The sequence below is a fragment of the Apus apus genome, chromosome 4, assembly GCF_020740795.1.
Source record: "Apus apus isolate bApuApu2 chromosome 4, bApuApu2.pri.cur, whole genome shotgun sequence".
Lineage (NCBI taxonomy): Eukaryota > Metazoa > Chordata > Aves > Apodiformes > Apodidae > Apus > Apus apus.
The window spans coordinates 103,892,083-103,917,367 of record NC_067285.1 but is presented as its reverse complement, the minus strand read 5'-3'; the positions used below and the strand labels follow the sequence as shown (position 1 = coordinate 103,917,367).

The following is a 25,285-nucleotide window of genomic DNA, read 5'->3' as shown; positions in this document are numbered from 1 at the left end:
AAAGAGGCCTAATACTTGCAAAACAAACATTATATCTACAACACTAGACCTTGGTTTCCCGACACTGTACAGAAGGCAAGCATTGAAATAGCTCGTGCCTAACCATAAATAAGGTATTTTTCTTTTAAAATCCTTCTAATTCACTGGCTTAAGTGGAAATATTGGAAAGGATTTTTGGAGCAGAAAAAGTATGGCTTTGTTACTTGTGAAAGTATCAGTAAAAGCAAACCTGGCCAAGCTTTCCAGAAGGAGTAAGAAAATTACTCATGTAAAAAAATGACATTGTATCACAGTGAGTCAACTCAAGAGCAAATAAGGTGTAAGTAAGAAGTAACTTGAAGAGGCTTTTCCTGTGTTTACATGTGTTTCTGTAGGAAAAAGTGTGAAGTACTGCACAAGTGAAACAGCAGTGAGTTTATCCGAATAGCTGAGATTTGCAGCAGCGTTACCCAGGCATTGTTTTAACAGATGATAATTCTAAGAACTGGCTGTTCCCTGATCTTGATGATAAAGGAGAAGGAAAGTACAGATTTTTCTTACATTGTTGAACAATGTGGGGGGGGGGAAAAGAGGCAGGGAAAGGCTGAGATCCCACTTTTGGCCTAATATTGCTTGAATTCAAAGAAACCAGGGGCAAGAAGGTGAGATTTACTAGAAGTCTTCTCCCAATATGTTCAACCTTAATATAAAAATAATGAGACTAGGATAATTTTTTTTAAATTTGTAATACTCAAAGGTAGAGCTACTTTTCAGTGATGCTGGGGGGTTAATATGCACCTAATAAAAGGATGTTAGCCTAGCATTTTGAAAATGTCAGGCTCTAAATGCTAAGCCCGCTGAATTCACTGTCAGTCTTACCTGCACAAGACTGCAAAGGTCAGGTTATATAGAAATTCTACTAAAACTGAAATCAGAAGGAGGGATTGTTTGTTGATCTTTAGGTCAAACAGAAGAGTGTGAATGGGAAGTAACCATTTTTAGCTACACATGAAAATTCTATAGAGTGTATATCATCTTTTCGTGTGTATTCCTGCCTGATTCAAAATCAGTTAGCAGTGAAACGAAGAACGTAACTTAAGATACTGTACATCTCAGTGAAAAGAAGATATTTGCAAATAGTTTTCTACACAGGAGGAAGACCTGTCTGTGTAGAGAGTAGGAAGACCATGCATTCTATAAAAGCTGCATCATCCCTCTTCTTGAAGTTTGTATAATGCACACTTCTTCAAATTTGCTTTATGCAGAAAGGTGAATGGTATTTCTAGAAAAGTAATCTTTACATTTATAAGTCCTTTTGGGAAACATAAATTCCTGTGAAATTCCTGAAACAAGATTTAAAAGTATATGTAAAATACTATTTTTCCCTAGTGAACCTGGGAAGCATGTGGGACCCAAACCAAAACTAATTATTGAAGACATACTTCAAAAAATACTCTTCAAACAAACAAAAGCAAAAAAGCCTGAAAGATGCTAAGTGTTGCAACAGTAATAATGAATTCTGTAATAACAAGATCACAGTGATGTGATAATGAATAAAAAAAACCAACCCTTTATCAAACTTTAATGCTGTGAGTATAAGGTATTTATTCTTAGTTTGCAAATGCCTCAAGTGTCTGAGGCAGCTGTAGCAACACTGATACGTCTTCCTTACAGAAGAATCACAGTTTCAAAGCAACAGATTTTCATTCTAAAAAGCTGTAACTTGCATTCTGTTTTTGAAATCCTGCCTTCATTCTGTTTTACTGAAGAGAGTGGCAATTACTGTAATATCACTCCATCTCCTGAGAATCCCAGATTGTGCCATGTTTTTGCCTGCTTTTCACTCTTCCCTAAGACCATCCATTCCCCCCATGCCAACATGATGCAAGGGCAGGAGATGGGCACAGCAGGAGGCAGCTGCAGCAAAGCTGGCTCCAAAGAGCCCTGGTCTCCCCTGCCCAACACACCAGGGTCTTTTGCATTGTGTAGATCTGGTCTCTACATTAAGTTAATGTTTTGACAATGGTAGGGGGTTTTATGTCTGCTCAAGTCACAAAAATCCTTAAAAAAAAGAACAACAAAGAGGGAGATGTGTTGATAGCCTTTTTGGTACCAAATGACAAGAACATAACAACTCTTTCCTAAAGCTATGATTTCACTGAAAAAAACAAAACACCACCCCACATTCTTGTAGAAACATCTTGAGAGGTCCTACTGAAAATTATTGAGCAGACTTTCAGGGGATGCCAAACATCTCTTACATCATCCAATAGCTTTTCTTATACTTGTTTTCTCACCAGCATGTTGCTGAAGTTTTGGGGCCTCTTAAACTAATGACTTGTCTGCTAATGGGCTCAGTCCAAGACAGATTTGAAGTGGAATTGAGAGTATCTTTAAAAACTGACCCATACTTTTAAATGCTTAAAGCACTGTTTTCCTGCCTTTTCATGTTATTTAACTGAGCCAAATCTAAATTGCTTGGAGTTCTTTACAAGACATAAATCACAACAAATGGTTGGAGATTTTTTTTCTCATGCCTGTGTTTCTCAGATTTCATTCAATGTTATTTTCCAAGGGGAAAAAAAATCTTAAAGCATGCATAATAACTCTTGTAAGGACATCCTAAAGATAATAAATATGGCCTGTCATTGTCATGACTTTTCTCCTTCAACACTCTGGAGATTATCTGATGGTTAAAGTCCTAGTCTTGTAAACAACTATATTTGGATACACTACTGCTGGGACTGCTTGATTATTTTTCTTCTTTTTCTCTGATTATTTTCTTTTTTTGTGATAACCAGTACTAAGAAGATTACAGGAAGATAAGGGCATCTGTATCGCTAAGTTTCATTGAGTCATGCCTAAAGCTTGTGAAGTTACCCTTGATAGAGCGGAGATTTATTGTGAATTATTGAGAATGAAGACAATATTTGAAACACTGCATGGATGTTTGGTCTTAAAGCAAGAAGACACTTTGTCAGACATGGAGTATATGTTTCAAATATGGAGATTTATACAAAATTGTCTTCTACTACTTTGTGCTATAAGGTGATCAGTTTCAAGAAGTTTATTGGGTGCAAAGTATGATGTACACTTACTGTGAACCACAGCTCTGCTATTAATGATGTGACTTCAATTTCCATGCAAGAAACTCCTTAGTAATCAATTGATTTATTTTGATCAAACTGCATTTGAGGTGAGTTATAAGCTGTTCCTTTTAATTCTGTAAAATATATTTTGTATTTAAATAGTGTCATTAAGACTCACGAGAAAAAAATTCACTGCATCACTAAGGTTTAGTTTGCAACTGCAGTAGCTTACAGAACGTATATAGCCAAACTCAGAATTGGGGGGAGAGAGGATGCCATTTCAAAATGCAGCTTTGTGAAAACTAAGAATTTGAATTGAAGAAAAGTTGCTTTGACTCCTTCAGCTTTAGAGAGTTTTAGAGCTTTTTCTCTGTCTTCAGAGAGAACTGTTTTGAGCTGTCTGATGTTTGTCTCTGTGATGGGTGGCCTGTTCTTTGGTCCCTTTGGAGTTACCACCAGAAGACAAAGAGTCCTTAGCAATCATTCCAACAGCCAAAGGACAGGTTGTAGGAGGTTTAAGATGAATATGTAGGAGGTTTAAGATGAATATCAGGAAAAATTTTTTTACTGTAAGAGTGACAGAGCACTGGAACAGGCTGCCCAGAGAGGTTGTGGAGTCTCCTTCGCTGGAGACATTCAAAACCCGCCTGGACGCCTTCCTGTGTGATGTACTCTAGGTGACCCTGCTCTGGCAGGGGGGTTGGACTAGATGATCTTTCGAGGTCCCTTCCAACCCCTAGGATTCTATGATTCTATGATTCTATGATTCTATGAAAGGACAAACCTCTTGTTATCTCACTTTCTCATCTGGCATAGGGCGTAAAGTGCTTATTTTCTTGCCTGTCTTGTGATATCACTTTCTCATCTTTGTTTCTTTGCTGATCAGCTTCCTGACATCTTCAGAACATTTCTGTAGAAGAAATACTCTGCAGTGCTGCAGAACCAAGCACCCTGTTTGTAGACTGCAGAGGAGCCGTGCAATGTTTCAGGGCAGACATAGGCTATGCACTGAAGTGGTACTTAATGTAATGTGGGCATTAAAATTTATCAAACCAGATGCAGTAAAGTCACCAAATCCTTGAAGTGCTCATTGCAAGCATAGAAATCAGTGGTGCTATGCCCAGATTACACTGCATGTGCTGGAGCAGCCAAGAGCTGTGCTTTTACAGCAAACTTTTGGATCATTCCCTGTAGTGATCATGTTTTACAGGTCATGATACAAATCAAGTAGCTCAAAGACAGCAGTAGCTGAAAGCAATTAAACTGTGGAGAAAAGGAGCTATGGTTTAATTTTTTAAGGCAGACTAAGCCCTTTAGTATTGCCAGAAAAATCAGTATTTATAACTTCTCCAAACCCCACTCCTGCCAGTTCTAAGCAAGCAGAATGAAAAAAGGCAGGTAGGAGCAGGCTACTGCTGTCAGAAGAGCTCATCTAGGAGACAAGTCCTTCCCTGTCCATACCCAAAGGCATACACGAAAGAGAACAGCTGAAAGTGAGATTTTAGGCTAAAAAATTTGTCCTGACATGGTTGGGCTGTGAATGCAGCACTTGTGGTTTAGTCTGCAGAGATCTCATGGATACTCTAGCTGGCCACACAGTGTAAATGCAGAACAGGTAGAGTTTTTCCTGGTTTAACCTGTTACTTTGAGTATCAATCACCCTATTGGAATAACTGAGGATGATGAAAGAGGACAGAAGACCACATTAAACTTGGCCAGATCAACTAAATCTTATTCACCAAAATTGAAGATGCTTTATGAGTTGTATACTCTAATATGTACAACTTAAGGTACAAGCTTGTACAGAATGATGAATTTGCATGTAGAATGCTACACAAATAATTTTCACAAGAGCACATTTGTGCATCCAACTGTTATAGTTGAAGTAAAAAAAAAAAAAGATGATTTAACACGCAGCTCGACTAAAGATGAAGAAATATTGTTGCTGTAACCAATGTTTTTCCTTTATTGACACTCCTCTGATCTCAGTTTTCCAATTTCTTTATGGACACAGAAGAAAATAAATACATTAACTTGTCAAAGTTGGAACATGTTTTACCCACCTTTTCCTTATGCAAGTTTGCACTGGTTCAGCCTGCAGTTTTGCTAGAAACTGAAGCCTGCTTTAAGCTCTCAGAGGGCACTTCTAATCAGTACAAACTTTATTCAACAAGAACACTCCAGCTGTACACTCTTGATTTAAATCTGGCGTGTATTGAGCCAAACTAAGACAACAAAACCCCATTTTAAATCATTGTTGGGTCTGTGCGTGATTTTACACCATTTTAACCAAAGGGCTTAAATTGGGACTTGAGCTGAATACGAACATGCTCAGTATGCTCCAGTTCCTCGCTTTGTGTTGTTCCCCCACAGCTGAATGCCAGAGTGACAGCCTCTCCTGGGCATCACTGGGAAGGGGATGGACTGCCCTAGAGCTCCAGTTATGACATCGCAATATTTCAGCATTTTCCCGGGGAAAAAGCCGCCATCCACCGTGGGTGCTTTACTCAGGGGTAGGAAGCCCGTGTTCGAGCTGCCAGCAGCTGCCTCGCGGGGGGGGGCCTGGGGCTCACCCTCTCTCCATGGGGAAGCTGCGCCCCCCGAACGCCCCCTGCCCGGGGGACGCCGCGCACACCTGCCCTCCTTCCTGCCTTATATCTGGGGGCTGCCGCACCCCCGATCCCCCCCGGGGGTGCCGTGGGGCCGCGCCCCCCCCCCCCGCCTTTGTTCCGCTCGCCTCGCCCCCGTCCCCTCCCCGTGGGGCGGGGGCTGCGCCTCTCGGGGGCGGTGGGAGCGGCCGGGCCGGCGCCTGCCCCCGCCTGCCCCCCGCCCCGTCCCGCCTCTCCCCGCCTCTCCGCGGCGCGGCGCGGAGCTGGCTGCGCTGCGCGGCCCCTGGTGCGCCCGCCCGCGCTGGTGCGCAGAGTCAGCTTTGTGCCGGCAGCCGCGGCAAGACGGCCGGAAAGGTAGGACGGATCTCTCTCGTTTCCCTCTTGCTCCAGGCAGCATCTCTCTCCTGAGCTCCGCGGGCGGGGAGGGAAAAGAGGAGGAAGAAAGAGGGAGGGGAAGGGTTGGATTCGGAAAAGGGGTTTTTCTGCTGAAGCTCAGCTGCTGCTCTGGGCAGCCCCGTGCTAGCAGTTCAAAGCTGTGGGTTTACTGGAAAAAGAAAAGCCTAACAAAAAGTCGCACTCCTTTTCCTGGCCGGGAGAAGCTGCGGGGAAGCCCGAGCATCAGGCGGCGGCACCTCCGGCCGCTGCCCTCCCTCCTCGCTCGGCTCCCCGCGGCTCCGGCAGCGCTGGACGGTGCGGCCCGTGCCCGCACTTTGAAAGATCAGAAATCCGGCTGAGATCCTCCGAGATGAAACCGTCTTAGATCCCGAAACTCGCGTCCCTTCCCAGGGAAAGGCACCGGCCCGGCAGCCGGGGGAGCTCGGGCTGCTGCTTTGCACAGCTGAGAGTTTCATTATTTGCTGTCTTTTAGGGCGGGAGGAGGTGGTCTCGCTTCAGGCTTTGCCATTTGAACTCGTTTCATCATAGCGAAGGGATTGCATCATGTTACAGTCCTGGAGTCAGTAAGGGCAAAAGCGAAAAGAGCCATCCTTCTAGATCTGTCCCGTTGGCTTCCCCGTCCGACTCCCTCCTTTTTATTTCCTGTTGAACACAGGGGTTAGCACGAAAAAGCAGCCTGCGATTGGTAGGCGAGGGTTCAGTTCACAGCGACGTATTTTGATTTCTTCCACTGAGGGTTTTTTTGGAAAGTCAGTTTTAACTTTGTTGGTTCTACACGCGTTATGTGTCTTGTGAGGGGGAATAGAGCAAACTTGCCAAAGATTTAGCTGGTAAGAAAATAACAGGCTGTGAAAGAGCCAGATAAACAGCCAGAAGCAGTCGGTGCTTTATAAACTACAAGCTCTTGAGTTGGAGGCGGAGAATGGATTGAGGCAGGCATCCCTCAGAAACCGAGGCATTCACCTGCCCAGAAAGGCAGCGCAGATGAATGAATGCACACTTCTGAGAGGCAAGACAAGACAGATGTCAGGAATAGAGAAGTATTTAGCTAATCTCCCCTCTGGATCCTATATGATCAGTTTGATGCAAACACTTGGTGTGTCTCTGCTTGTTTTATTTATCATACCTTTGCAATGACTGATCTTTTTGGCTGTGATTTGACTAGACAATAGTACATCTCAAAGCCAGAGAGAGCTAATTATATATTGTACTGCAGTCCTGGGCTTCCTAAGCCAATGGATTCTGCTCTTTTTTGTGCAGTTCTTTGTTTTATTCCATGGGGAAAAAGAATGTCACAGCATGGCTTGGTTTGGCTCTCTGAGGTATTTTCCATAACTAGTGTCTCACCCTTGCAGGTGTTCTGTCGCTGTTTGCTCCTGGTGTTACATGGCCATTTTTTCTTTAATGAAAGTAGCAGCATTATGAAGTTCTTTTTCCCTTCTTTTCTGGGAAGGTGTCCGTGCAGGGGGACAAGGGAACAGCTTGGCAGCCAGATGGATCAATCCATCAGCACTCTCCTATATGGGCACTTGGTGCCCTTCACTCATCCCTTATGCTTCCTGGTAGCTTCTATGGGAAGAGCTGCATAATTACTTTCTCTGTTTCCAACAATTCCTTTTTCCTTTTGGTGCTAGAGTGGAAGAGGAGCGAATCCTGCATTAGAGCCAGAGGGATGGCAGTCCTGTTTTTCTGTGGTTATAGGGCATCAGATGGGTTTGTGAAGAATTTTTAACGGCTTCTGAAAAGAAGGATCTACAGTTTTCTTTGTGTGTCTGGATACCCAGTGGTTGCAGTGACAAGCCTGCTTACAGAACAATGAGCAGATATTCACTGCCTTTGGTGATATGTGCCACTGTTTGGTGTTTCCCAGGAAATATGTCAGCAAAATTCAGTGTTTGGTGGTGTTTCTGGGTCTCAGATAGATTTTTAGATGAAGGGATTTAGAAGATCTCTGGGGTTGAAATTGCAGTGTTTCTTAAAGCAGTGGAAACAAGGAGGGGTAAAAATGCAAAGACACTTCAATAGTTCAGCCACTCACTATTTTAAAAGCTTACAAGCTCATTGGAGAGGTTTTTAATTTTCATCTGAAGCTCTCAAAATTAAAGGGATACTGTCAGACACATAAAACAAAAAATAATATTGAAAAGAGAGCAGGCTGTATTTCGTACACATATGACTAATTGTGCTATTCCTTTCAGTGGTGCAAAAAGAACCTGCTGTAAGGTCATATCAAGAATTGTCTTGCCCTGCTGCTCACAGCAGATGTCCTTGAGACATTGCTCCGGGACAAAGAGCCAGTGGCTCAGGGCTGGTTCATGCAATCTGGAGTCGACCAATTGAATTTCCATCCATTTTGAAAAGTTTCATATCTGCTTTGTCAGTCAATAGGAGTGTGGTATCCAGGAGCCCGCCTGGTTAACTGCATTGTTCAGAGCTGTGCTCTTTGTTTTGTGAGGAGGAGCAACGGATGCACTTCATATTCATTTGCAAGAGATCTCCTGCTGAAGTGGGAGGGTGGGGTACAAGGATTTACGCTTCCAAGCTCCCATACAGTTTAGTTCATTCTATGTTGTTACAGGTTTAAGACACAGCAAAACCTACTGTGTCAACTTTTGAAAACATGTCTGCATCCTTTTCAGTTATGCAATTCAACTTGTTTTATATGTGAATGACTCCAGCTACTGGTATGACCCTGAATTTCCTCTGATTCATCAGTTTATTGACAAACACAATGTTTCATCTGGCATGGGAACTGTCTGTCTGGGCTGGGCAGTTTAGTGTGTTACACACTCAGTAGATACTATTCCAGGTTAATATAATTTAATATAATATGTTCTTAGACTCCCAGTTCAACTGTTAATAGTCAAACCCAGCAAAAATAATAGAAAAATGGAAGTCAACCAAGTACTACAGGGTTGCTGTGAGCTCTGAACCAGGACTGAAAAAGCTAACTCTTGAATGTACTCCTGTTGTACATCTATTATGGTTATCTATGAAAATTTAGGAGTTAGCATTTCTACTGTGAAGCATCCTAAGCTGGCCGTAGGGCAAATGTAAGTTTTTAGTAGCATGCCAGGTGTCTTTTTGGGGAGTGTCTGTAGGAAGCAATACCAAGAATAGTCTGTCAACACGCTGAGCAGGTAGGAAGACACGCAGCCCCATTGGCAGGGGGTGACGCTGGGTGTGGTGTGCAGGGGTTAGACCAGCGCGGCTCTCGGGCTGCACCTCCCCAGCTACGTGCAGGTGAGGTTTGGGTTTGTATTGCATATGCAACAACACTGTAAAATACTATGTATAGATTAAAATGCTCTTACTTTCTGATTAAAAGTTAACTCGTTACTCTCCAGGCCATGAAAAACTTTCTGATGCCAGTAATGCTAATGAATAGTATTGCAGAAACATAATTGGCGTTTGTGGAAAGGGTGATATCCTATTGCAGATAACAAATGAAACTTTTGGGACATATGCCCTATTTTCCAGATATATGGTAAGAAATGAAATTCTAAATGGCAGAAAAATAGAGTTTTTTACCCCTCTGCCACCTTAACAGAAAGTCAGTCAATACATATGGTGTATAGTAAGGTTTGGCAGCTCAAAGTGCTGAGCACCTTCACACACCAAATGAGCTGATGGTGATCACCTCTTTTAGAATAGCCCTGGGAGAATGCAGTAGGCCATGAAAAGTATGAATCAGTATCTATGGTATATTTTACCGGTGTCCATCAAGAAATCCAGGAAGGAAACTCCTGTGAGGACTTTTTAAATAAGTTTGATTTTGTGTAGATGCTGCTCCTTATACATGGTGGTATCTTAAAAGTATATGGTGTGTGTTTGTCCGTTAAACAAGCAAAGTTGTATAGGGCTGTGTCCTTTAAATCTCTTTCCTAAACTGAAAAAGAAGTAAACATTTTTTAAAAGTCACTACATTATTCCTTTCATAGTGACATAGTGGTGGGATTTCTTGACTATCTGGGGGACTTCTGCAGCCAGCATCTCTCTGCCATCGTGTATTTTTGAGCCGAGTGATAAAGGCTGTCTTCCTCTAGGACAGATGTTTGTAATTATTGTGCCAAAATAGTTATATGTACAAAATACTGAATAAAAAAAATTACATCCATTAGTAATAAGTACCAGAAAAGAGTACACAAGTGGCTTCAAATTTAATCTGTAATGTAGCTGATTTCTCATAGATAACAACATTTTACCCCCAAGATATACAGCACTTTTGTGAGGTAATTGCTGTGAGTTGCACCAAATATATATTATTCATTAAGGAACTGTCATTAGATCATGTTTGTGAATTCCCCTAAGTCTCTTATCACTGTCCTAATCACATCTAAACATTCATGGAAAACAAAATTTTTGTGTCCTATTTGACTGGCTCATGTTCTGGCTTGCTGAATTTATCCTGAGCTGGTAGTCACTTTTAATGAGCCTGTTTGCTTGTTTATTTAGAATGAATAGACTTTGGGAAAGGAGATTAATTCATGTACTCACATTATCAGAGGTAACGCTCCTTCACAGAGAATATGTAGTGGCAAGTTATCTCAGTTTTGCAGAGAAGTAAATAGTAAAAGCTCTTTAAAATACTGCTTTCATGCTAAACTACTATGGACTGTCTTCAGATCTGCACAAGTTCAATATTTGGCCATTTGCTGTGGGTGGATTTATTTATTTATTTATTTTTCTTCTTTCCCGTTTAAGTATCTCTTTAAAACTTACCTGGGTTCTCATTGTCTACACATGCTTATGGCTTTCCTGTTGTTCCAAACTGGAAGAGGAGAAAAGGCAAGGTAAGGAGGGAATTTCCCTGTTATTAGTAATTAGCGGATCCAGATTTTATTTCGCTGTACCATTTCTTAGAAGGAGCAGCTGCAAAGAGGGAATTAGAGTGTGACCTTCACAGCATTTCCTAGTGCTGTCATCAATCAGACCTGGCAGGGGCTTTATCGCATCTATCAGTGTGGCTCATAAGCCACATGCTGTCTTGTCTGGGGGGGAAAAACAAACAAACAATGGGAGCTACTGTAGGTTTTGTTTAAAATGAAGCAACCAGGAGAGAGTTTTTCCCATATGTGGCAGCTTTGTAGCCAGATTTCAGTTTTTACTGTGTGCTCTTGGGCTGACTAATAAAATACGATGATTGTAAAGCAGTTGGAAGAGACTTCCACTACATCTCAATGGCATTGGCAGTTCACTCACAAGCTATTGGAGCTTCAGCCTTTCACAGTCAATGCTCTCCAGTCTCATTCTACACCTCAGTGTTATTTTTACTGAGTTGATGCAGTTACATTAATGTGTCTTCTGCACACGTAAATGATAAGGAATAAAGAAGTGTTTTCAGATTTCTGATTCTTATATGAGATAACGCAGCTATCTCAGCAGCTTGCTGTTTTGTGGGAACGTGGGTGCTTTCGCAGGCTGTTCTAGGGCTCTTTTGGAGGCAAGTTTATAATGTAGCAGCCAAGGTCAACCCATCAGCTGCAATATCCCACTTTTAAGCATGCAAAACATTTTTAACACCCTGTAAGTGTTGTGTTTACTTTGTGTTTGATTGATGGATTTTTGCTAGTGAGCTTGACCTGGTTTTGGAGTTTTATTGCAATCTAAAACATTTTGTGCTCTTAGATTATTTATTTATTTATTTATTTTTCCAGTTACATCAAATTCACTGTTTTTCAAATTCCTTTGCTATCCTTTTCTTGCCAGCTGCAGTAAGTTCAACTTACTTGTCTTCCTTTCCAGGGCTCAGTACAGTGATAGGTTCTCACTTCATGTCTTGCTCCTTTGCAGGCAAAGTCCTAGCAAGCAGGTAGAGGGCAAGAAGCAATGGGGACAGGGAGAATTGCTGGTGTGTAATTAAAACTTCCTTCATGGGCATGTGTTTGTGTATATATATAACATATACGGCCATATATGTAGATGTCGCTCTTTAAGGGCCCTTCCAACCCAAACAATTCTGATTCTAAACATGCAATAGCAGGTGCAGGGAAAATGCTTATAAAATGTGAAATAAGTTTAGCGAAATGGTTATCTTTGTCAGGAAAAAAATTCACAAGAATTGGCTAGCTGGCTATGGAAAGAATGACTTCTGTGGTTTTCCTCTGTGTGTGCTGTATCAGTTTGACAGGTTTTATGGCCCCAGCTGCTGAACTGGCACTATGTAGAGCAGTGCTTCAGCTCCCAGCCCCTGCCCCAGAGACCTGCAACCCCCAGTGGAAGTGAGCCTGCTGAAAATGATGCTGCACGTCATCTGTCTTGAAGTGCAGGGGCTATTCCTGAGGATTTTGGCAGCCGAGGGGATGTCTGATGGACAGATGTCCCTCAGTGGTTTCAGATGGTGCTGTCAGTGCTGCATGCCCGAAGTGCCCATCCTCACTCTTGAGCCAGCATCAGCCTCTGGGTTCCAGCCCAGCACCTCTGTCCAAGTGGGAGATGGGGCCAGTTGAGGCTTGAAATCTGGACCATGAGCTCCAGCAGCCAGGCACTGCAGTTGCATCACCACTTGGTAGAGGGGTTTTAAAAGGCCAAAGCAATAAGTGATTTTGTTTCAGCAGGAGGATGAGAAGAGAGGAAGCTGCCAGCAGGAATCGGCCCTGGGAGATGAGTCTTGTGTCATCGTTTGGGGGCTCCTGCTTCATCAACACATCAAACCAGCTGCCTGTCTGCTGCTGTTGTAGGCTGAACAAAAAGACATCCTTTCAGCCCTGCAAGCAGGGTGGGCCACAGTGAGGAAATGATAAAGTGGCAGGAATTGAAAATAAGATAGATAATGTAAAAGGCACAGTCATTAGATAAGGAGAAGTAGGGCTGCTGAGTGTCACCAGCACGGTGGTGGCCAGGAGCTGAGCTGCAGAAGGGTCACTCTTTGATGCTGTTGTGCTGCTGCTGGCACTTAGCCTAGATCAAACAGGAAGAAATTGCCCTTGTGGAGAATGGGATTCATTCTTGTAAGCCAGGGAATAGAGTGAAATACTTACTGGGTGTTGTTGCTGGCCATAGGAGATAGAGACAAAGCAATAGCTGAAAATGTTAGGAGCTAACTGATTGCCGCTTTGTTAACATACAGGATTATCAAATATAACCTTTGGAAAATGAAAAGATCTGCTTCTTGAGGGGGGAAATATTCAATCTGAGGAACTTCTTCTGAAGACACAGTGCTCTTCTTGTCTGATCCCTTCGTCTGCACCATGTGTTTGCCATTAGGACCATGAAAAGCCACGAGTCTCCTTGGACAGGGGATGATGGGTGCATGGTGGGTCCCGCAAGAAGAACAAGGAGAGCTGAAAGGAGATAGAGGCTAGGTCAGGCCATAGCATTTTGTTTTGAGCTTTACAGGAATGAAATCCACCCTGAAGAGTCTTGGGGAAAATTCTTGATGACGACCAGCGTGAATAATGCTGAGTGCAGATGGGTGGGACCCCACCTGGTTACAAAAGCAGTACTATTTCCACAATTAGTTAGTTCTGCTGAAAAAAGGGATATTTAGCAACTAAGGTTTAATTTCAAAAGAAAAAAAACAATTTGAGGCCTTAAAAAAAACAACCCAAAACCCCCCAAACAAACAAACAAACCTCCTAAAAGTCTCTCACTTCAGAGATTAATGAAAACAAGCCCCAAACATGCAGGCAGCTGAAAACATACATGAAAAACCTCAGATAAACAAAACAAGTGTCCTCTGGGGAAAGTAAGAGCTGTTCCCTCTCTGGGAAAGTTTGTCTGTTCCTGTGGTTTGTGAACTTTCTGTCTTCTCTGGGACTCTCTGCTGTCCTTGGTTCACTTTTTTTGCAGCTTCTTGATCTCTCCGCTTCTTTCCCTAGAGCTCAGAGAAGTGTTTCTGCAAGCACTCAGCTTTAAATAAGTGAATAATCTGCTTTGGTATTGGTGAGATTAGTGCTTTGGGTTGTGTGTGTGTTTACACTGCTCTTCAGAAGAGGAGCCCCTGCAGCCAGGAGCCAGATCTGGAGGTGTGCAAGTGTGCCCACCCACATCAATCTGTCTGACCCCAAAAGGAGCCCTCCCACCCACCTCCACTGCCTGGAGCCACCAAAACACTTTCTACCTTGTGACAGTGAGGTCCTGAGCCTGCTCCCTGAGCTGATCTGCGTCAAACTGTATCCTCTAAGCCAAAAAGCTGCAACACTTAATTTTAACCTGACTGAAGTCCCAATTAGGCTCTTGGTGACTGCTGTTCCTGTCTGTCCGTCTTTCTGCAGTGACTGAGCCTCACAGCCTTTCAAGACTCCAAATCCCTTTGTTGTGTCCCTTTGGATTTTCTTTTTTTATTATTGTTTGCAAACTTCCAAGTCTTCATTTTGCATATGTGGAAGATCTTGCTGAGAGCTGTCACCCCTTTGACCTCATCTTTTCAGAACTCTCATTTTTTCTGTCCTCTTGCTTATAGTCCAACTGTGTAACTTTAAAAGTAATTTCATTGTTAAAAACAAGCTATACTGAAGGCTTCCCTGTAAACAGTAGCTCTGTGTACAACCTAAGGACAATTACAGGCAAAAGTAGAAAGCCCATATGACTATCTTCCTCAAAGAAACAACTAAAATATTGATGAAATCACAGGGAAAACAAAAGCTGTCTTGAAAAGGTATGATATTTGAGGATTTTTCAACTTCTTCAACTTCTTTTTCCTACCACAGTAATATCTTTTTAAACATTATAGGCGTAGCTCTTGCTGTCCTTGCATTTGGGGATTCCTTTCTGGTTTATGCTGAGCACATCTATGGGCTCAAATATCTAAGTGCAAACTCAGATTGCCCTGAAGTTTATTGTACTTTGTGAGAGCAAAGGGTGAAATCAGTCTTTGAGACTTGGGGTCATTTGGGCTAGGTTTCCTGACATACCAGCCCTTACAAAAAAACAGCTGTTCTGGGATTGTCATTCTGCCAGCTTTAAAGAAAAACACCCAAATAAAAGAAAATAAATAATACACTCTGCCAGATAGGGGTCAAACCTTAGCTTGCTTTGAGTGTGCTTTAAGTAGTCTCAGTCTTTACATTTACACTAGTTAAGTTCTTCTTTCCCTTCAGGAGGTGACTTGGAAGCACTATTTATGAAAGAGTCCAGTTCTTTCCCTATACATCACTGTAGGGAAGGGCTGCTTCCCACTGAGGTCTAAGCGCTTTCCTCTGTGAGTCAGGATCTGGACAACCTGGAGGAAGATCTAAATATAAATATCTGAAGGTAAAGATTGATTAAATGGAGGTACACAGCTTTTCTAGGTGTGACTGTGGAGCTGTTCTTGGCCAGGAGGCATCACCTGGATGGTCCAGACACCTGGATGAGCCAGGACCAAAGTCGCCCAGAGAAACACAGCAGTTATGTTCCCTTGCTTAAGCTATATATGTAGCCAAAGAAATGTGTACCTTTCTAGTAGGTTGTCATCAGTGACTTACAGAGCACTTGGTACCCTAGAGCAGCTCTTTACATGTTAATCACTCATATTAATATCCTCATGGGATGGGGAGTAGAAACTGGAAATGGCAGATGTTCAGGGTGCAGAGGGAAGGAGTGAACTGACTCTGGCTTCCTAAATACTTGAAACAAATGCGTAATAAGTTGTAAGGATTTTTGTTCACTGGTCGTCTCTCATTACCCCTTCTACAGCCTCAGCACTCCTGAGATTTCAGTACAACACCATAATCCAGCTACACTTCAATGAAGTACATAGAAGTGAGAGAAGCATGTATAGCATCTTTTCCCTTTTCTTGCTATAGTCACCCTTGTTTTATAAGCTTTCGTCTGAACTCCTGCAACTCAAATGTTTTGTAACACTCCTAAACTCTGGGATAAACAAGCATTTATCTACTTTACCTGGGAGACTTACTTTTGGAAAAACGCTAGGTGTTGTATCCATGAGACCGTTTGTGGCACCACTTTTGAACTGCAGTTTACAGGGTAAGATGGAGGGAGTATCTAATTATTCTTTATAAATACATGAGTGCTGGGCATCAAGAAGGCAGGGACAACCTCTTTTCACTTGTGCCCTCTGATAGGACAAGGGGCAATGGGGATTCAAACTCGAGCACAGGAAGTTCCACCTCAACATGAGGACAAACTTCTTCACTGTGAGGGTTACAGAGCACTGGAACAGGCTCCCCAGAGAGGCTGTGGAGTATTCTTCTCTGGAGACTTTCAAGACCTGTGTGGATGCCTTTCTGAGGGATCTGCCCTAGTGTTTTTTGGTCCTGCTCTGGCAGGGGGTTGGACTTGATGATCTTTGGAGGTCCCTTCCAACCCCTAATATTCTGTGATTCTGTGATTATGCAGGGGCTTAAATCTAAGTGTGATTCTGTGGGGTTTGCTCACCTTCCACTTCTGTTAAGTGGTCTATGGAGCAAACATCTCACCTGATGTTTTACAGCCCTGTACTCCTTACGTGAGCAGTATCACATAGTGCTATCCTATTTGCTATTAAAATTACAGACTGTGCTCTCTTCCCAGTGAGCCAGAGGAGAAGAGCTGTGCAAATTACCTCACCGACATGAGACATGCTGCGACTCTCCACACATATGTGCACTTTTCTTTGATTGTATTCACTAGGGTCAGCTGTAGCAGGTCATGACCATCCTGGATCAGTTCACTTCATTGCAGTAGTCTGCCAAAATAAATCCTTCCCCTGTTCAGGTCAGCTGTACCCAGTGGAATGAAGCAGCTAAATGTACATGCATAATTCTTGAAGGTTTTAATTTGCTCTGGGAGGAGTGGGACAGAACAAGGCTCTGTGTGCACCTTAGCACTTCAGGGTTGTTTTGCTACAGTCAGTAATGAAGAGCATTTCTTCATAGTTCAGAAAGGCAAAAAATAATATTTGGCAATTGTACCCATGTGATAATGGAGTCTGTCAAGGTGTAACGACATGAAAGCAGACAAAGGGCATGGCAAGAAGGTTTTTCCTTGGATTGGAGAAATCGTTATTAATGGCATAATTCTCTGAAATGTAATTATTGGACATTTCCTGAGGTAAGCCTATCTAGGAAAATGTTAAATTCCTTTTGTCATGGTTTCATTTATTAAAGTGATAATTTCTTCCCAATGAGACTATTTTGTAAGGAGGAAACAGATACTCCACATTCACCAGTGGAAGTTGTCCAAAGCAGAAGAGGAAAATAGCATTTCAGACTGTTAAGAACAGAATGATAAAAGCCACCTGGAAAAATACTGTTCAGTGGTTGCTGATTTCTCATGTACAGTACATTTTCCTGTGGAATTTTAAGTGATTATTTATACTGTAGTAAACCAAATACAACATTTAATAATTTTATTCAATTTTTAATTTGGATTTAGAGATCTGCCTCTTTCTTCCTGTGCTTAAGAAATAGCATCCATGCGTACAGTGACTCTGCCTGTAGGCAAGATAATTTTTGTCATTGACTAGTAAGAGAAAGATCAAGGTCTTGGGACCCTAATAATAAGACTGCTGGGAAATCACTTAACACCAGCCGAGAGCCCTTTGAGTGAGAAGTTTCAATCTGCTGCCATTAGCTTGTTTTCCATTCAGTTTGTCTGCTCAGTTGCAACTAGTAGCGAAGATTACTAGAATCTCGGCTTCTGAGGATACTGTTGTTTTCCTTTCTTCATCTGATGGCACCATGGAATTATGCCACTGAATTAAAGTTTTGATGTTGGTAGACTGTGTGTCCTGGATGATTAAAAGCTTCATCAGCATAAAGTTGTGTGTCCTTTAATTTAAGGATCGGTGCTGTATCACAGCTGTTGCAAGTGTCAGGGCTAAGAAATGGCATTATTAAGCTAGATAAACAACTGTGTATATTAAGACTTGCAAAGGGATAGTTTTGGATAGTTTTTAATTGTCCTAGCTTCTTGATCTTCCCAGAAGTTGTTTTTTTTTCTACTTGCTTCATATATGCACCCATTTTCAGAACCCTTCAAGGGAAGAACTGTGTATTCTGTAAGGTAAGTGATAAATGATGCGTCACCACTCTTTTGCTGTATCGTTGTAGGATTTTCACTAACATAGTTGTTAGGTCAGATTGCTGTCAGTTTCCAGATTAAAATACTAACTTCTGAAGGGAAAACTTAAAATGGTATATTGCTTATGAGTGGTAACTGCTTTTCCAAACACATTTCCAAACAGTCATGTATCAGCATCTAGTCATGCAGGGCACGTTCCAGTGTAGGCTGAGTTCAAGCTAACTTCATTGTCCAGTGATGACAATATTTCTGCTGGACAACATTAAATGTATTTGTCTCCATTGTGAAATCACTGCACTTGCAAATATCCTACCCCAAAATAACCATATAAATTATTATTTATGTTTATACTTGTTCTTAAGCAGAATCCTCCCCATTCTGGAGATTTTTTGCACTCTGCATGCATTCATGACTGAATGGGACCCTGTCCTCTCTATAATTTTCTGCCATCCTTTTTATTTTTTCCTTGCCTTACTGTGTATTTGATGGAGTACCTGCAACTGTTGTGAACTTTCATGTGAGAGGAGATTATGATAGAGTCAATATCCTAACACATTGGTTTAGGAGAAAAATGGTGAGAAAGTCTCCCTTTGTAAGAAATGCGACCAAGGTGCTAAAGCATGCCAATTTTCAGTCCCAACCATACAGAGTCTTGCCAATGGAAATCTGTTTGGGTCTGTTATCAGAAGACCATGGGTAGAAATTCTGTAGGGGATTTAATTTCAGATTCTTTTAAATCACTATCCTTCAATGGCAGAACACAGTTCAACGTGTGCAACCAAAGGCAAAGTGAAGCAGAGGGCAACCAACTTGGATATTGCTTGCAGAGGAGAATGATTTCAAATACTAACGAGAGTTATGAAATAAATGTGTCTATGCTTATCTACACCAGGTGTACTGGAGTAGTAATGGGATACAGAAAAGTTTTCATGGGATAAATAACTATTACTTAGGAGCTGAAGTTAAATCAACACAGCTGAATTTGTGTTGGTAGGCTAGGAAAAACAAGGGTAGTGAGTGCAGTGCAAACCCTTACCCTGCTGATCCGTGGGAATTGAGGAAATAGCTGTGCCATTTATTGAAGTGGTTTTGGTTATGTTTGTGGTGGCCTGTCACATTGGGTGTTCTTGATACTTGGGAGGCTGCTATGAGCCAGAACTGCTTTCTTTCCCTCCTTCCTTGTCTTCAGACAGTGGGATGAAATCTTTCATTTGTATGTCAGATCTGTTATGCTTTTCACACCAGATTTTTGAGTCTGGGAGAGAATGCCCTGTAATGAGGCTCTGATGAGAGATGTAAGCCAAAGTTAGAGTGACATGAAAATGCATTTTTATGAAGTAACGTTACATTCGCTAATCTTGAAGATTAGCATTTGGAAATGTTTTTTTTCCAATTTAGGAGAAACAGTTTCGTTTAATCTATTCACTTCTAAATTAGGACTAAACTATTGGTACTTCCAAGGCACTCACTTGGACCATCTGTATTGGAAAAATGGGAATATCAAGCTAAGTGTCATCATATGTTCACAAGTCCTGTCTGTCCCTGGTGTTTGTTACAGCAGCCTCATGTGCATGCTGAGTGAGTCTGAGACCAGGGACACTCCGTGAGCTCAGCAGTGGCTCCCAGTGGTGCCAGTTACTGTGTACTTCAGAAGATGTAAGTGGAGATATTTCTCTTAACTCTATTCTCAGTAGAACTGGTTGAGCATAGGTAAAAGATGGCATAAAAATGCCAAGTGCTATTATTTAGCACTATGAAATATGCATGTGAAAATAGCGTCTGTATTCAAACAACTTTTTGATTACATTTAAATAGGCCTAGTGTAATAAGAAGGCTCTTTTTCACTTTCATTTAGTAAACATAGGATCATATTTTCAAATTAAATGCCCATGAAAGCTGATAGGCACTTAGAGTGGGATACATCCTGCCAGACTCAAGCCACACACAGGAGAACAGATCTATAGCTGAGCTTGTTCCCCATAGACTTCCTTTACAATCAGGGGACAGAAATCTGCCTCTAGGATTGTAATTAATCTGATCTAGATGTCTATTTTAGGAAGCCTCAATTTCTCCATTGACTGTGCATTCAGCCTAGGGCAAGCAGCTCAGATACAGATGACTGCATTGTAAGCATTTGCATTTAGTGAGAGGAATGTCACCTCTGCAGCTCAAATGGTCCTGCCTCCCTACTTTCAACCATAGGAAATGAGTAATTCTTCTGAAGTAAAGAAATTTATTCAGGAGGTTTAAAACAAGGTGATCTTTCTTTGGATTTGCATAGATAGGTGGATTATTTGTTCTCTAAATTAAAGGTTGCTCAGTGCTTATAAAAGAGTCTGCCATTACATCTTTGCATGGCTACTTCAATGCTTTGAAGACTCAAGGGACTCAGTGAAAACACCCTTGAAAAGAGACTGGAAATGCAGGAATTATGACCAAGACAGATTACTGGAAAAATTAGTTTTATGATGTAAAATTGTTAGCTGTATGTTTCTGAGAATTGCTGTATAATATTCTCTCCTTTTTGAGAAATTTGCCAAATTTATCTCATTTAAGATATACCACATGTCAGTTCATTCAACTGTGAGATTTTTACTTAGACTGCTGTGCTCAGCGCCTCACTAATTAAGAAGTCTTGTGTTTGGGTGACTGAGGTTCTTAATCTTACATAGACCAAAATAATTAGTTTTATTACCACTGTTTAAAATTGAAAAAGAAAGAAATGTACTGTTAATCACAGAAAAGCATTTTCTCAAGACAGAAAAATTGAAAAAGTGGCTTGGGAATCATCACTTAGAGGTAAGTGGCAAACTATAGCTGGAATTTGGGAAAATTTTTTTGCTTGTATCTTTAGAAAAGGTGAACATTAGAGGCCATAACTTCTGGGAAGGGGAAGCATCTGGGTTTAACCAATAATTTACTAACCCATTTAAACATGAATCCTACATCTAAATAACATCATGCATTTGGGATTTTGAAAGGAAGTCCAGGGAGAGCCCGTGGCTTGAATTTTTTACCTAAATGTGATTTTTTTTAGTAAGAATACCTCAGATTTGTACAGGAAGTACAGATATAAATAATGAAGATATATGGCTTTCTTAAGCAGAAATCCATAAATAAAGTATTGTATTGCAAGTTGATCTCCTTAAGGACTGGTTTTTTAACTAAACTTTTAGTTGCTTTGGTTTTTATTATATACTATATTGTATTACATATTGAATAAAGTATATGTATTTGATATAAATGTGTTAATCTCAGGTAGTTTAGTAGAGCAATAATTTCCACAGAATTTAGCAAGGAGATTTACATAGAGATGGCTGGAAACTGTTAACATGCAACAATACTCAAATGACTCCAGTAGGAAATGCACACCTATAAAAATAGGGGTTTGCCCATGAGACGAAATCAAGTAAAGTTCTTTACACATGTGTGTGTTTGCATTGAAGCCAATGGGAAAATTCAGAGACTTAAATGTATCTGTTAACATGTCACAAGGTCAAATAAAACTGCAGACTTAGAATATGTAGAGCACCTTCTGAAGCTCCTTCATCTGGGCATTAACTTCAGCCACCAGGCAGGCAGTGTACATAACCCGTGCTCTGTATTTCTTTTCCTGTTGACATGTGTTTACTAGTGTCAGCCTTTGTCTGACTTTTTGTTACTGTTCAAGTCTTAAAAATAGTTCAAAGACTTAAAAATAGTTTAAACGATTTTTATAAATAATGTAGTTCTTCATCAGGCTGAATAACTGCGATCTGGCTACAACTTGCTCGTATTACCTATTGTAGATGACCTCCCAGAAAGATTCATTCTTGTTTGAAATGTGATTATTGCTGTATTGTTTTACCTAAATAATTGTTGTTGAAAGAAAGGGAAAAGTTAAATATTATTAAGAGCTGGAGAGGTGGAGCATTTATTAGAAAGAGCTGTTCATAAACACATCACGTTCACTCAAGTGTAGACCACCACATGGTTGCTGTTTAATTTAGGCAGGCGTGCATTTAAATGTTCTTTACAAGGGCTTATGATATGCTGAGCAGCTGGAGTTTATGTTAACATTCTGTATTAACCACAAAGGCAAGATAGAGCTAAATGAGGGCATCAAACCTTGGTAGATGTTTCACTGCTTTCCCCGAAGCTGTATCCAGATCCCTAGCAAAACACCACCAATTGCTACAAATGGTGATAGAAGATGATACCTAAGGTGAATATCAGAATTTTTTTTTTTACTATGAGAGTGACAGAGCACTGGAACAGGCTGCCCAGAGAGATTGTGGATTCTCCTTCACTGGAGACATTCAAAACCCGCCTGGACGCATTCCTGTGTGATGTACTCTAGGTGACCCTGCTCTGGCAGAGGGGTTGGACTAGATGATCTTTCGAGGTCCCTTCCAACCCCTAGGATTCTATGATTCTATGATTCTATACCAGTAGTGCATACTTACACAACCCTCCTTACCTTACTATCCAGAGAACTGCTGGTATCTCTTACAGATAAAGACCGTAGATGCAACAAAATTTAAAGGGCTGGGCAAGGATTAAGAATTTAAGTGCAAGAAGTGCAACCTTCTGGAGATGCCTCCCTTTCACTACCCATCTTGATTTGGAAGAAACTGGATTGTACCTGCAAGCATGTAGTATATAGGTGCTTATATCTCTTCACCTCATGAGGATATTAATAAACAGAATTTCTTTACTTAAAACTAATTTGAAATTAGTCTTCCTCCCTGGGAAGGAAGTAACCTTGACCTAGTAATCTAGTAAAGCATTGCAGGTTTAATTTTTTCATAAAACCGTGTGGTGTTCAAGAAGCCTACATCCAGAGCTCTCAGTTTCAAAAAGGGGGCTTCATATTTATTTTTTTTTCTTCAAGCAGTCTCATTTGCTGACCACAAAAATATTTGAGGAGAATTGTCCCCAGCTTCTTATTAGATGATTAGCTGGTGCTCATCGCTCCATCCCCTTCTGTTGCTATTCCACTGTCAATGTCCTAAACAATATGCAGATACGTGTGTGTGTGTGTAGAGACCGACTCCAGGGTCTCCTCCTGGGTCAGTGAAGGGTGGCTGAGAGAAGCCAGAGTGTGAAATGACTCTTGAATCTTGTGTCTACCCTTGTGCTGCACTGTCTTATCTCTGGCACTGAGATTCCCGAGTACATATTCCCTGGGTCTTTACAGTGCAGCTAATTCTTTTCCTCTTAATTTAGGCAAGCTTCCCCACTTTTGGGAGTTTGTGATGGAGCTGTTGGATTTTCCTGAAGAAACATTGAGTAAAATTAGATAGTTCTTCCAGCTGATAAATTTTCTTAGCTTGAGCTATGGGATAGGAATGACAGTTACTTAAACTGTGTTATGAAAGGTAGCCTTATATTTGAATATATTTGTGTAGTCTTTTGCATTAACACTTGTGCACACATCTGTACTGCGTAGCAGACATCCTTAGATGAGCTACTAGAAATACAATATTGTCCATAACCTGTTGCAGTGGAATTCTGACTGCCTTCAGAAGAGTTTTCTTCCTGTCATTTCATATACGTTTCCATTTTCCTACATAATGGAAGAACCAAAGCTTTCCACCTTTCCATATTCCATCCTTAAGGGAGGGGTATGAGTTCCTTGTGGTTCGTTGTTTGGTTTATTTTCTACATGAATTTTCCATGCTGCTTCCAAACTCTTGCCAGGAGGTACTTTAGAAATGCTGACCTCTCTTGTTTGTTACACGTCAGCACAAATCAAAATGCATGTCAGCTTTTTTTCCCAATAAATTGTTCTATTAAATTAATCTCACAGTGTAAGAATATGCATGTCTTGCCTATTATTATTACTGCCTCTCTAAGGGATAAGTAATATGTTTGAACCATACTTCTAGAAAAAATTAATTTAGAAGGAGCTATATGATACTCAATTTCATCTGGAGAACAATATCCAAGAGAGTTAAAATACATAATAAATCAAGTATCCTTGAAATGAAAGATGTGAATAGCAGTGCATTCCTCCATTGTAACATTTGCTTATCCAGTTCCAGTCTCTTCTGTTTAATTATCAGGTAGAATCACAAAGTAAAAAGGATAAAAAGTGAAGTGTAGGTGTGGTGCCCACTGGTTCATTATTTTTGTTTAAAGAAAAAAAAGCCTCTACTGATGTTGTGTTTATTGACCTTTAAACAGGTTTCAGAAGGGAAAATAAACAATCTCCCTAATGCAAAACATGAAATGCTACTGGGCTATTTAATTCTCACAGAAATATTCAGAATGAACTTTGCTACTCTTTGCATGGTTGCTTTGTAGTCTTTAAAAGCACAGAGCTGTATTGTTATCAGAGCAGCTAATGCTTTCCACCGAGATGCAGGATAACGTTCTTGCTAGGTATGCACTGCCCCAGGCAGGAGAAAGCTCAGTGTGAGCCTACTGCAGCTATTGCTTTCGTTTGAAAATCATTATAACATTTAGGCTATTGGTGACATTGCCTCTGGTAATTTCAGCAGTTTAAAGTGCCCAAGTGTATTCACATATAATACACACAAGTATTTTGCATATGTGTTTAATAAATACCATTTTTTGCCTTCAAGTGTTTGCTACAATATGTGCAGCCCAAAATTTCTATGTCTAAATCATGTGTTCTTCAAGAAGCTGAGTATACTGCATAATACAGTCATCCTTATTCTTGCTTCCAGATAGCTACTGAGTCCTACACATAAACAAATTATACCCCACGGGAACAGGGACTCTTCTCTGAGGAGTTCAGAGGGAGCTGCAGCTTTCCTTCTATAATCCTAGTGCCTGACCCAGGAGACAGAATTTTTTTCTCCCACCACTAGCTTCCAAAAAGCTGTCATGCTTCCACCCACAGCAACTTGAGGAAAGTCACGTATGTACATGTATACTTGTGTGTGTGATAAATACACATGCGCATATATATGCACATACTCACTTCCAGTGTGAGACATTTGCACCAGAGACTTGTTCCACAGCAGCTTGAAATCTAAGTGTAGGCTGCCACCAAAAGAGATGAGCCAACTCGTCCTCCCTTCCCTGTTCTTGCCCTGCCTGGGCACCAGCAGAAGCCCTGGCAGGCAGTGAGCTGACTTTATGCAATCCTCTGGCTCACCCTGTGGCCCAGAAGTGCTGATGTTGGCCCAAAGTAAGGCATAAAGATGAGGGAGAAGACAAGATCAGCCCCTCAGCAGCAGCCCAGACATAGGTTAACCTAAAGGTTTTATAAAATTACAGCTTGCAGGACAGGCAAGGAAGAAAAGCAGAAGTAAC

The 25,285-nt window shown here is 41.2% G+C and overlaps 1 protein-coding gene across 3 annotated transcripts in view; it reads left to right on the top strand.

Annotated features, from left to right (window-relative positions):
• Nucleotides 1–5,983: 5,983 nt before the first annotated feature.
• AFAP1 (actin filament associated protein 1) overlaps nucleotides 5,984–25,285 on the top strand; it is a 118,217-nt gene continuing 98,915 nt past the window's right edge. For all 3 annotated transcript variants that reach the window (XM_051619084.1, XM_051619083.1, XM_051619085.1), the window contains exon 1: nucleotides 5,984–6,031. The gene's annotated coding sequence lies outside the window, so the exon portion shown is untranslated. The remainder of the gene's footprint in view (nucleotides 6,032–25,285) is intronic.